At 37.7% G+C, this 14,410-nt stretch overlaps 1 protein-coding gene and 1 pseudogene across 3 annotated transcripts in view; both read right to left on the bottom strand.

Annotated features, from left to right (window-relative positions):
• Positions 1–14,410, bottom strand: part of CCDC91 (coiled-coil domain containing 91) — a 416,560-nt gene that overhangs the window by 359,278 nt on the left and 42,872 nt on the right. The gene's annotated exons all lie outside the window — the stretch shown is intronic.
• On the bottom strand, positions 2,062–3,523 carry LOC132499038 (signal recognition particle receptor subunit beta-like; annotated as a pseudogene).

The raw sequence follows: 14,410 nt of genomic DNA, 5'->3' as shown, positions 1-14,410 counted from the left end.
TCAAAACACCACAGTATAAGCATAAAAACAGACACAAAGATCAACAGAACAGAATAGAGATCCCAGAAATAAACCCATGCTTACTTATATGGTCAACTAATCTACTAGAAAGTAGGTCAAAATACACAATGAGACAGTCTCTTCAATAGTGTTGGGCAAACTGGACAGCTACATGCAAAAGAATCAAACTGGACCACTTTCTCATATCATATACAAAAACAAACTCAAAATGGACTAAAGACCTAAATGTAAGACCTAAAACCATAAACTCCTAGAAGAAAACATAGGCAGTAACCTCTTTGACATCAGTCTTAGCTATGTTTTTGGATATGTCTCCTCAGGCAAGAAACAAAAGCAAAAATAAACAAATGGGACTACATCAAACAAAAGCTTTTGCACCATAAAGGAAACTATCAACAAAATGTAAAGGCAGGCTACTGAAAGGGATAAGACATTTGCAAACACTATATCTGCTAATGGTTAACATCTGAAATATACAAAGAACACATAAAACTCGACATCAAAAAAATAAATAATCTGATTAAACAATGGACTGAGGACCTGAACATTCTTCCAAAGAAAACAGACAGATGGCAACAGACACGTGAAAAGATGCTCAATATCACTAATCAACAAGAATATGCAGATCAAAAATGTAATGAGGTATCACCTCACACCTGTCACAATGTCTATTATCAAAAAGACAAAAATAACAAGTCTTGGCAAGGATGTACAGAAAAGGGAACCCTCATATAATTTTTACAGTGAAAATTGGTGCATCCACTATGAAAAACATTATGACGTTTCCTCAAAAACTTAAAAGTAGAGCTATTATGCGGTCCAGCAATTCTACTTCTGGGTATTTTTTCAAAAATTCAATTCAAAAGGTATATGTGGCACCCTTACGTCCACTGCAACATTACTGACAATAGCCAAGATATGGAAGCCACCTAAGTGACCATCAATAGATGAAAAGATAAAGAAGATGTGGTATAGATAGTCGATGGCATATTACTCAGCCATAAAAAAGACCTAGATAGCATTATGCTAACAGAAATAAGTCACACAGAGAAAGACAGTATCATATGATTACATTTGTATGTGAAATTTAAAAACAAATGAACAAACATAACAAAACAGAAACAGAGTCATATATGCAGAAAACAAAAAGGTATTTATTTACCAGAGGGAAGGAGAGTCAGGGGATAAGTGAAATAGGTAAGCAAGATTAAGAGGTACTAACTTCCATTTATAAAACAAATGTCACAAGGATGTAATGTACAACTTAGGGAATACAGTCAATAATATTGTAATAATTTGCATAATGACAGATAGTAACTAGACTTATCATAGTGATCATTTTATAATGTATAAAAATATCAAGTCACGGGCTTCCCTGGTGGCGCAGTGGTTGAGAGTCTGCCTGCCGGTGCGGGGGACGCGGGTTCGTGCCCCGGTCCGGGAGGATCCCACATGCCGCGGAGCGGATGGGCCCGTGAGCCATGGCCGCTGGGCCTCTGCGTCCGGAGCCTGTGCTCCGCAGCGGGAGAGGCCGCGGCAGTGAGAGGCCCACGTACCTCAAAAAAAAAAAAAAAAAAAAAAAAATCAAGTCACTATGTTGTGCAATTGAAACTAATATAATATTGTAAGTCATTATACTTCAACAAAAAATAAATGAACAAAATTTTTTTATTTTTAAACAAAGTTAATAACTACAAAAATTATTAATTTATTTCTATAAATTATGTAACAGAACCGAAGTACATAAAAAATTTAATGAGTCATTTCTTTTTTTTTGAAAACATTTTTTTTAAACCATCATTGAATATGCACTTTAAAAATCTACAGAGAACTTTTTTCATTCTGTATTTGTTCCACAGCATTCAAGCTGACAGTACAAAATAGGAGCTCATCAAACAGCACATGAAGATAGCCCAGGAGCATTCATGCATCCAGAAAAACAGAATAGCTTCTAAATCTCCATATATTCCCCAGTTAAGGGAAACCACTAGAATGTACATTTCTAGCGTACATTTTAGTGGCACTTGGGGATTTAGCACTTACAGTTCTATCACCTGGGGACGACTCCTAGGGTTCACAACATGTTTTTGAAACCTAAGTGCTATGAGGCTGGAGTGTGGACAAGTCACTGAGCTGATGAAGAACAGACCACTGTCAACACAGCCCTGCTGTTTTCAACCTTCCTTCACATGTCAGAGACCATATTGTAATTGCACCTACAAATCTGAAAATTCACAGAGGACTAGATGATGTACTGCCCATGAATGTCAAAGGCAATTGGAAATCACCCAGTTCCATACACAGACAGGTTTGTTTCCAGGAAAAAGAGACCAAAGCACAGAAGCAGAGGACAAGAAAACAGTTTAGATGATATTATATTCTCATGATAATATCCTCTCTATGTGAGGTTGGCTTGTTAGACCTTGACCTTACATCAAGCATATGCTAAAGGGACCTTACATACACTTTGAAAAGGGAAGACACGAATCAAATAAAACTCACCAGCTTGAAAGCAATAAGGGAGAACTGAACTTAAACACTTCCACGCTGGTTTCTACAATAATTTGTTTCCAGAACAAGGGAAAGTTCCTAACTATATTTGGACCCCTTCTTTATCAACCCCAGACTACCACATCCTTTTCCACAACTGTCAGCCACACACATACACATCCGCGTCTTGTGTTTGGATCTGGCCCTCAGGCGATCTTAGCCCGCCACTGCTCCAGTCCTGGATGTCAGCAGAGCCAGCGGTCCCCTCTTCCGCCCTTGGCACTGCACTCCAGGAACTCCACTTTGAGGGGCAACTGTGAGAATTCAGATTCTTTGCCTTTCTTTCCCAGCTGAGCAGTGGCAGTGCTAGAACTGGGGGCAGCAGAACGGGTGACTCGTAAAGTACTGATTTCTTCTTCAAGCTGCTGCTGAATTAACTTGGCTGATTTTGCCATTGTAACGTCTTGCTTACTGCAAGCGATTAAGAATGACCGTGTGTTCTTCAGACCAATACGGTCAAGGAGGACTTGATACAGACACTCTGCCACATCTTTCACCTCTCGCTGGAAGGCTGCACTATCCACAACAAACACAATAGCCCTGGATGAAGCCTTAAACCGCTCTAAGAACTGAAGTCTCAAGCTCTCATGGCCAGGGAGGTCAATCAAGATCAGGCTAGTGACCCTGTTATTGTTGACTCTGTAGACAGCAGAGCTGTCAGTGATGGAAGTCTGAGTGTCTCTGTAAAGGGCCTGTTAACAATCTGACAAAAAGCAATGTTTTCCCGGAGTCACAAAGGCCAACAAGAAGAACAGCTCTTTGACTGCTCCTTCTGCTCCGGATGAACTTCCAGAACACCAGCGTCAGCAGCACCGCGACGAGCGCCACCACGACTGACAGCAACGTCGGGTCCCTCTGCCGCAGTTCCTGCCGCAAGGAGTCCAGGTAGAGCTGGAAGGCGCCTCCGACGCTGCCGCCCTTCCCCATCCGCCGGGAGTCTGCGGAAGCCATGGCTGGGATCTTAATGAGTCATTTCTAATAACACTGTTTCACACGTCACTGGAAATAACCAGCCTTTGTCTAAAGAGAAGAATGACTTAAAATCACAGCGGAATTAAAATCTGAAAGTAATTCCTCTTGGCACCATCATGGAAACAGGTGCCAGTACCAAACAATCACAAGGAGAAAGAGAGAGCATTTCCATTCTTGCTTTATTCAAAAATTAATTCAACACCAGTATTAATTATATTAATCTGATATCGATTAAATACGAATATATAGATCAACTTTCTTTGATCTATGTATTCTCAGCATCGAACTAAACGTAACACATATTCAAATGTGGGGTGATCTTAATAAAAGTGATATTACATAGCAAACCCTAGTGAAATAAATTATTTCTAATGACCATTTTAGAAATTCTTTACTGTTTCTTCACTATTTAATGACCAATGGGTCATCAAAAAAGACCACAGTGTGTCACTGAAAAATGTTACTCATAATATCTGATTGTCCTTCATTGTTAAAGATGATGAAAGATATTACATTTAAAATCAAAGGTAAATTTTACCAACTTACATACAAAAATGACACTACATCCAGCTTATATAACAAAGAAGAAAAAATATTTATAAATGTTAAATTCATTTTAAAATGCTGCCTTCTAAGACATGAAACTCAGACCTAGGCCACTTAAAACCAACTCACACTGTTGTCTAAAATGTCTGTTACGCAGATACCAAATGGGATTTGCAGCTTGCCATGAGATTAAAACTTAAATTCATCTATATACTTTATTGAGCGTTGTTTTCTTCCCCTTTTTTTAATGCTATGAGGCACTGTAACTCAAACCTAATGCTGGACCAGGAGCTGTATTGATAAATAAGAACTTTACAATAGCCATTATTATAATGAAGTCGCCACCAGCATTCTACTCTCCATCAGTTTTACTCTTTCCGGATGTTTCCTTTATAATTCGAATCAGTTAAATATAAACCCATGTTTTCTTACATAGACCTCAATGTTGACATCCACCAGAAATATTCTCGACTTTTTAAAGTAAAAATATCATGAATTATATACACCATTTAAACCTGTGGCAGATTAAAGATGGCCACAAATTCTTTAATATGCCTCCTATCGAGAAGCAGAGTCTATGTCTCCTCCCCTTAAACATCAATGGGCTCTGTGACTGATTGCTTTGACCAGCAGTATGTGGCCGAAATGACACTGTACCATTTTCTGGGCCTAGGCTTTACAAAGTGACAGCTTTCACCTCCTGTCTTTCAGAACACTCTTTCTGGAGGAAACCACCCTCCACAGAAGAAATTTGATTATCCTGAGACCACATCCAGTAAGGTAACGCAAAACAGACATGTGGAGAGCTCACACGAAGAGAAAAATACCTAATGAATCTCCCACTCTTCAAGTAAAGTTTGCTTTGATACTAGATATGTAAATGAAGAGGCCTTCAGAGGACCCCAGCACTTAGCCACCACCTGACTAGAACAGTATAAACCAGCAAAATCCTCCCCAAATTCCTGACCCACAAAATAGTGAACAAAATTAATTAAATTTTGATTTTGTTTGCTGCACAACAGAAAAACAAAAACTATAATTTCATTTTATGGCATGTATAAACTCACCATAACAACAGAAAAAAAGCAGACTGCCAATTTATAGGTATAAGGCAATGAAATTTTTAAAAACTTCTAAATTATCAACTTAGTATCTGAGAAAGTTCTCTTAATTGTCTTCCATTAACTAACTCATGAGTAAATCATGAGACAAACCAATGTTCTCAACTACTTTTGATTCTCACAGTGTGAAGGAAAGTGTCAAGGTTACAAGGACATGACCCCGAACCTGTGCTCCCATCAGCTAAATTGTACACTATCAAGAATTAGTTGTTTTTGTACATTCTTAATCTCAGTTTTATCTGTTAATATAATTACATAATTTGGTTAAATATTTTTAAAAATCTATAAGAACTAGAAGTAATTGTTCCCATGAATAAATTGAATACTTTACAACAAATTAATAAAGGCTAATTGCTTTAAAAAGAAATACTGTCAAGAGTCAAGACTATTTATAAACATTCAGTACAATAACCACTGGGACCATTTTTAACTGTCTCAGTACACTTAAAAGGAAATTGAAACTAGGAATTGAAGATAATGTTTTAAAGTTTTTTGTTTTGTTTTGTTTTTCTAACATCTTTATTGGAATATAATTGCTTTATAATGGTGTGTTAGTTTCTGCTTTACAACAAAGTGAATCAGCTACACATATACATTTATCCGACTTAAGAAAGTCCATGATGAACTCCAATCAGGAGATCTATGCTCACAGAAAAGATTTGGGCCCAACATCAAAAGACTGAACTATAAATATATATTATGTTTCAAGGTATGTACAGATCATCTTTATGACTACCCACTTTGGCCAAAAAAAATTTTTTTTAACTTAAAATTACCAGGCCAACTAAGTTGGATATAGGAGCCTGTACTATAAATTCTTTTTTAAAGTGTTCTTTAAATTAAGAAATAAGGACGAAGTTTCAGTTTTACAAGATGAAAAGAGGATGAATGGTAGTGGTAATGGTAGTATAACAATGTGACTGCACTTAATTCCACTGAATTACACACTTTATAATGGTAAAGATGGTCGATTTTATGCTATGTGACAAAAAGACTGAAGTGAATAGACTTCATAATAATAATCAAAAAGAAATCAAAAACATTACATTGGGCAAACTAAGCCAGTAACAAACAGTTCATATTGTAGTGGGTCAGGGAACAGGGCTAGAGTGGTATAGAAAGAGTCCATGTGGAATTAAAGAACTTTCTGGGGAAATGAAAATGTTTTGTATCTTGATCAGAGTATAGTTACACAGTTACATCTATGTCAGAACCCAAGAAGATATACACCTCTGATCTGTTCGTTTCACAATATCTACAAATTACACACTGATTTTTTTTAATGGAGGTATTGGGGCTGGGGCAGAAAGACTGAAGAAATTAGTCTAGAAATTAATTCATGAGAATTATCTCCTGAAACAAAATAATGGTATTTTTTAACCACCAGAATTATTACACAGAGAAGCTCATTGAAAGGTAAAACACTAGTTGGTACAGAACCAAGACGTGCTACAATTTCTGACTAGTCAGTCATAAACGTTTTTAAATGTAAATAAGATATCACCATCCTTGATTACTTAAACTAAAACAACATATCCAGAAAGACTACAAGGCTCAGCTTTCTTCAGCTTAGCCCTGTTTTTCCATCTGCCTAATTCCTCCCTTCTACTTCAAGTCAATCCAATTTAATTCAACAAACCTGTTATACTACTCTGTGTAACATATTATGTGAGGAGCTAAGTATTATAAGGTAATACAAAGATGAATATATAGTAACCTCAACCCCCAAGGCACTTGTAATCTACTAGATGGCATTAAACAATAGATAACAGCTACAAGAAAAGACTTCAAGATACTCACGATATTCAAATTGAAACCCTGTGCAATTCAGACCAATATTTTGAAAGGTGATTTTTTTTTTTTAAAGTAAGGCAAAAGAGCACTAAGTAGCTCGTCCTCTAGGTTTATTCCCTACGCTACTCCTTTTTATTACCAGTGCAGGAAAATTCCATAAATATCTCTGTGTTTCCAAGAAACTTAAGAATGCAAATACAAAGGCTCTCCTGTATTTTTATACATAAAAGATAGAAAATTCATGGCTACAATTCTATGAGTGCATGAGTAAAAGGCTCCACCATATTTCTAATAAAAGATATTCAGTTTCATTCAAACCACTGACCATCGGTCCTGGCGATATATGGAAAATCATAGATTGCAGACTTTTCTGGAGTGAATTATTCTGCTTTAAAAACTAAAATTCTAAAATTAGAATTATGAAGTGACAGAAAACATCACAATCTGAATTCTACTTACACAAAACCACATGACTTTCAATGCCAAGTTCCTAATTTACAGCTGGGAAAATCACCATTGAAGATAGCTGAGCTTGGATCAGATTCACTTAACATAAAACCAGATGTAGACCTCAAATTACATGTGACATCTCCAGCCACTCTTATAAATAAGAATAATGCAAGCTGAAAGACAATAAATTCACCTAGACCTTTCTAAATTTGGCCACCCTAATGGTGCTATAATGTCCCTTTCCTAAACTTCTGAAATAAATTAGGAGAAAGGAAAGAAGAAAATATACATATCTTCTCTAAGTACAATTAAAAACCTTAAATTACTCATTTCAATTCTTCTAGATAAAGTCCTTTAAACAAGTCAAGAAATTCTAGATCTTGAAATACACTTGTCATTTTAAAAATATAAAGAAAAAACCCTACTAGACTCTTAGGATATTAAGTCTTGGCATGTCATCTCAGAACTCTTCCCCAAACGATTTGTCACAAGTCAACAGAAACAAGCTGTACTAAGGATGTACAGAGATATTTCTTTAGTTGTTTGTTTAATCAGCTACTGATTTCCCACCATAAGGTAAAAAACCCAAATGTATGTCAACAGGAGTTTGTCTGCAACTATAAAATCACTTTACATCAGTTGGCTTCAGAAGTTTGTACCCTATGGAAAGTCCATTTAAAATTTTACCTGGCACATACATGCTAAAATATCTTGTTTTCAGTTTGAAGCCACACTAGATTACAACCCACAGAGACAGGATTTCTAGTTTATTTCTCACAACCTACATGTACAAAACCCAAAATCGCGACATAGAAAAGCGTTGTTAAAATTCTGTAATAACAGTAAAGCAAAATAGTTCACCACAGAGTTCTTTTCTTGGGAATTTTTTAAAGCCTCTGTATTCATAATATACAACACTTCAACATCTAAATTAAGTATTTCAAACATACAAGGCTCACCTTGGAACTCTAATTGTAAGAGCTGTTTTAGGTTATGAATCAAACCTAACCTAGCTCAAACACTGAAAATTGAATAATAATGCCATGATGGCTTAATATGAACATGATATCAAATTCTATAATTATTTCATGGTTTATTAACAGTATATTTCATACTCAATTCTAAATGGAAATTAGTCTTGTGCTTCTTTATAGGCACCTACTCCACGTGACTTCAAGAATTAAGACTGTCATGCAGCATCACAGAGAGCTGATGTGTTGCAGCTGCATCACTTCAGAAACATCAGAATCTAGTACCGAGCTTTGCCCGTAATAGTGAATACCACTTTGAGTCAATATTGTGGTCCCTCACTGCTATACGGAATTCAAACCATGCAATCCTCACTGTCATGTTGATGTTTTCAATATTACCAAAAACCAATAAGCAAAAGTATTACTCAAAAAACACTTGGGATATTTGGAAGGTGAAATAATATGGGTTAAAGTTTTCTCAGTTATGAAGATACATCTGGAAACTCCTTTTGTTCTCAACTTAAGAAATACTTTATAAAATACACTGGCCAATTTCCCTGCCTTAGGAAATAAAGTATAGAGAGTCCTCAAATTACATATATCCTTTACACATGAACTATTCAGGGAGTGGAATAGATTTGTTCATAGTATGCAGTGAGACTTCCATCTTTTCTTTCCACTTTTCATCCTCACCACTACCATGCAATGCTAAAGCAGTACATGTTGTTAAATACTCATTTCAGAAAAGAACGAACAGACACAAAGAAAACTACAAAAGTTTAGCCTTGATAAAAAGTCAACAAAGAAACAAGAGGTATCTTCAAATATGTTAAGATAGAACACTCAGCTAATGAAATGAAATGCTCTTGACCCACGAGGCCTATAATCATTTTGCCAACCCACACCCTTCCCTCCATGCTTCTTTTAGCCATAAGGGTAGACAACCTACGCCAAGCTACATATCTCAGCCATAATAATTATTCCTAAGGATAAGAAACTGACTCCAGCTGGATCAATCAATCTTTCCTCGGGATATCCACAACTAGAAATAGAAGGGAAAATCCCATACATCACAAAACTCTCCTCATCTTCTAAGTTCTAAACCCAGTGCCTTAACTTACTCCTCAGCATGCAGGTTCAGTCCCACTTTAGAAATTTTGCCTGAACTATTCCCTAGAGTACTCTTCCTCCAGATATTTGCATGGCTGGCTATTTCTTGTGATTCAGATCTCAGCTTTAATGCCCCCTGTGGACAAAGGCATTAGTAAGCAGCCACTTAATCACTGTCATATCACCTTATTTTAATCCCCTGCATAGCACTTACCACTTTAATATCCTTCTTTTTAATACTCACTGCTGTATCTCCAACACCTAGAATAGTGCCTGGCAGAAACTATACACTCCATTCATAATTTGTTGAATAAGTGAAAACTGTGAAGAAATGAGCCCAAAGCCAACAGCCACGGTCTTATCCCCATGGAAAAGCCAGTCTGAAAGAATGAAGTCACTAAGGAAAGAGACAAAAAGAAAACAAAGTAGAACTCCTTGAGGCATCTGAGTCTCTTCAGTCATCCCAAAGACCAGCTCCAACCCTGCCTATACTACAATTTTACTATGTATATCAGAGGACTTTAAAGGGTGTGCACATACCACGCTGAGGAGGACTACGGGGTATGTAAGATGATCCATCAGAATGTGAGAAGCAATACTACATCTAAAATGGAACTTGTATTATCCTTTGTTTTAAAATGTACAGAATATATTATAGTCATACATATACACAATGTACAGATAAATATACCCATACTGGATGTACATCTGATACCTAATAGAGTTGAACAATTGAAAAAGTCAGGAGACTATTATTGTTAATGAGGAAATTTGTTTTTCTTAAGCTAGAATGTTTCAGGTTTCTTTCATTTCTAACCAAGAGGCTTCTGAAATGTACTTAACACATATTTGATGCTCAAATGCTTGTAAAATGATGAATGCACAGACATTCTTTATGGCTCCAGAGAACAAGTAAAAGCTAAAGGTAAACAGATTTCAAATCTACATCAGGGCTTCCCTGGTGGCGCAGTGGTTGAGAGTCCGCCTGCCGATGCAGGGGACACGGGTTCATGCCCTGGTCCGGGAGGATCCCACATGCCACGGAGTGGCTGGGCCCGTGAGCCATGGCCGCTGAGCCTGCGCGTCCAGAGCCTGTGCTCCGCAGTGGGAGAGGCCACAACAGTGAGCCCGCGTACCACAGGGGGAAAAAAAAAATCTACATCAAAAATAACTTTCTAGGGCTTCCCTGGTGGCGCAGTGGTTGAGAGTCCGCCTGCCGATGCAGGGGACATGGGTTCGTGCCCCGGTCCGGGAAGATCCCACATGCAGCGGAGCGGCTGGGCCCGTAAGCCATGGCCGCTGAGCCTGCACGTCCAGAGCCTGTGCTCCACAACGGGAAAGGCCACAGCAGTGAGAGGCCCACGTACCGCAAACAAACAAACAAACAAACAAACAAACAAATAAATAAATAACTTTCTAAAATTTAGACGTGTCTAAAAGTAATCACTTCCTCTCCAATTATAAATTTCCCACTACTAGACAGGTTTAAGTAGAAGCCTGATAACCATTAGTAAAGGATACTTAGACATGATTTCTGCACTTGTGAGGTGGTCTATGTATCAAATGTTAACTTAGTGATACCAAGTCCTAGGGATATAATGATAAGTTTAGTCCTTGTCCCCTTGGAGATCACAATTTAACAGACCAGAAGGACACACGTGCAAACATTTATATAGTATACATCTCTATATACCTGGTCCAGTGACAACAGAGGAATGTGGTGATTAATTGCATAGGTGGGAATATTTAAGTTAAACACTGAGGGATAAGTAAAAGTCATTTTTCCTCATATGCAAGAAAGATGACGGCATTCCTAACAAAGAACATATGAGAAGGGACATGTATAGAAAGTACACAGTACAACAAACCCAAAATACAACAACTAATGTGGAATCTGAGGATGATACGTGGCCTATGGTGAGAGAATATCCACAAATGAAGCTGCTGGATAAGTGGCTAGGAGCCAAAATATAAAGGGTCATACCAAGGAGTTCGGAAAAAGCCACAGAATAATAAAAATAACTATCTTAGAGGGTTCTATTTTGTTCCAGACAGACACCTAAACTCTTTAGACACTCTAGCAGTTTCAATAATCACAAGATCCCTATCATTATCTACACTGTTTAAATAAGGAAACTTAAGCTAGAGACAGACCAAGTAATTTGACTAAAATCACAGTTACATTAGTGTCAGAAACAAAATTTACTGAAGAATTCTGACAAGGGATGTGTAATATGGAGGTGTCTGAATAAGTGATACGTATTTTAGAAGAACAGTTAGGAGGCAATATGGATAATGGTGTAGAAGTAGGACAGGTTAGTCTTAGGGAAATGCAACAGACAAATATAATCTAAATGAGAGCTACCGAGGCAGTGGGAATAAGGGGAAAAAACTAAAGGATTTCACTGGTTTCTAGCTTGAGCAAGCGGGTGGCAAAGCAAGTTTAGGTGGAAGAAATGAGGCAGAAAATGAGGAGATGAGGTATAAAATGATTAGGTTGAGCTTAGGCAATATGGACACATTTAGTTTGAGGTTTCAATAAAAAAAAGCAAAGGGAAAACGTCCAATAGGAAGTTAACCAGAAAGTGTTCTTTCTAAAGACAGGTGCGAAGACTGGCTAGAATAAGTATATTCAGAAATTATCAATATACATAGAGCAGTTAAAAAATTAGGCCAAGCAAAGTAGAAAATATCCATGAGTCCATACTGATATTAAATAAATAAATATGTAAGTAAGTAGAGGGAAATTGATTAATTTTCCTTTCTGAAGAATTCCAAATCATTTATATAGATACTGTACCCTCACGGAGGTGGAACTCCTCACCCCTTAAGTATAGGCTGCAGACAGTGACTTCCTTCTGGAGAGTACAATACAGAAAGGAGGAAAAATAAGAATAACTTTAAAACAGAGAAGCCTGACAAAAACCACCTCAGCCAGATGATCCAAGTCAATATCAACAATAACTCATGATGATAGTACGTACCCTTGATATATCATGATAAAAATGGCACTTTACCTCTGTAGTCTTTATCCCCAAAACCCGTAACCCTATTCTAAACATGAGAAAAACCACAACCCTGACTGAGGGACAATCTACAAAATATGTGGCCAGTGCTTCTCAAAACAAGCTGTCATAGTCATCAAAAAGAAGTAAAGTTTAAAAAAAATAAAACAGCATAAGAGGAACCTAAGGACACATGACCACTAAATGTAATATGGTATTGATCTCGAGAAGACAGCAGAGAGCAGTGGCTTGAAACAAGATCTTAGTTCCCTCCCCAGGAACTGAACCTGGGTAGCCTGGGTGAAAACCAGGAATCCTAGCCACCAGTCCACCAGGAGCTAGAGGCTAGAAGCGAAGTTGCCCTGGCTCTTGTCCCCACTGAAAAATGAATTTCTCAAGGAAGCAAAAACTGTAAAAACAGGTACAAAGTTTATTATTAAAGACACAGCACAACAAGTGGGAGAGCACACAAAGAAACAGTTTGTTTATTTAAGACAGAATCAAGGCAGAGATACACACTGGGAGAGAAAGGGTGTGGGCATCCTCCCTAATGAGGAGGAGTGCACCAGAAAGGTGATTCAAATCACTTATATGTGAGGGTTCTTCCTGGTCTTTGTTTACCTTTGGTCAATTATCTCATTTCTTTTCCACATCTGACCTGTCCTAGGGCCCTCCCTGACATGTGTGCACATCTTTTTGCCAAGATGAATTCCAGTGCAGAGGTCTGTGGGGAGGTTGACACCACCTATTATGGGGTGGCACCCCCCACCCTTGGCCCCCAAGGAGACTTTCTGCACATGCAGAGCTGGGGAGGTCTCCTTGACCACAAGGATGAGCCATATGTGGTCTCTTTATCTTTTATCCAAGCAGGACTCAGCTCCTCCTTGCTCTTGCTCTTATCTTTATCTTAGAGTATTTGTCCACAGGGGACGGATTCCAGCTATTCAGCCTGGGGCCCATCTATCTCCTGCCTCAGTATCCTTTATGAAAATCTGGAATAGAAAAAGGGAAGTGGACAAAAACTACAAAAATCTGAATAAAGTATGGACTTCAGTCAACAATTATGTATGAATGTTGGTTCGTTAATTTTAACGAATGTAGCATTAATAGCGTAAGTTATTCATAATAGGAAAAACTGAGTATGGAGTATATGAGAACTCTCTGTATTATCTTCACAATTTTTCTCTCAGTCTATTCTAAATAATGAAGTTTTTCTTTAAAATCGGGCCAAGAAGAAAACCATTACTAAAAAAAAAAAAAAAAAAAAAAAAACCCATTACTATTCAAGAGATACATAGAGGAAAATAAATCAGCAAAAGAAATTTATTTATTTTTTTTTTTTTTCCTTTTTGCGGTATGCGGGCCTCTCACTGTTGTGGCCTCTCCCGTTGCGGAGCACAGGCTCCGGATGCGCAGGCCCAGCGGCCATGGCTCACGGGCCCAGCCGCTCCGCGGCATATGGGATCCTCCCAGATCGGGGCACGAACCCGTATCCCCTGCATCGGCAGGCGGACTCTCAACCACTGCGCCACCAGGGAGGCCCAGCAAAAGAAATTTAAAAGGAATGATCATATAGAAAAATAGAATGATACCCTAAAAGTCATAAGAAAAAAGTGTACAAGAATGAAAACACGTATAATATAATAGAGATCAAAGAAGATAAGGAATGAATACAAACCACTGGATATAGAAGATCACAGGTAAAAGAAAAGTTCAGTGGAGATGCAAGAATGAAAGGTAAATAACAGTGCTTTATGTTGCTTATGAGCCACAATTTTATGATTTTCTCAGTCAAAAATCTCTTAAAAGATTCTCCTAGTTTCAATTCTATTGCAAGTGTTCCTTTTACCCTGAATTCACATCAGTTTAG

This window comes from Mesoplodon densirostris, chromosome 11 (assembly GCF_025265405.1).
Source record: "Mesoplodon densirostris isolate mMesDen1 chromosome 11, mMesDen1 primary haplotype, whole genome shotgun sequence".
Classification (NCBI taxonomy): Eukaryota; Metazoa; Chordata; class Mammalia; order Artiodactyla; family Ziphiidae; genus Mesoplodon; species Mesoplodon densirostris.
Note: the sequence above shows the minus strand (reverse complement) of the source record. Positions and strands in the feature narration are given on the sequence as shown.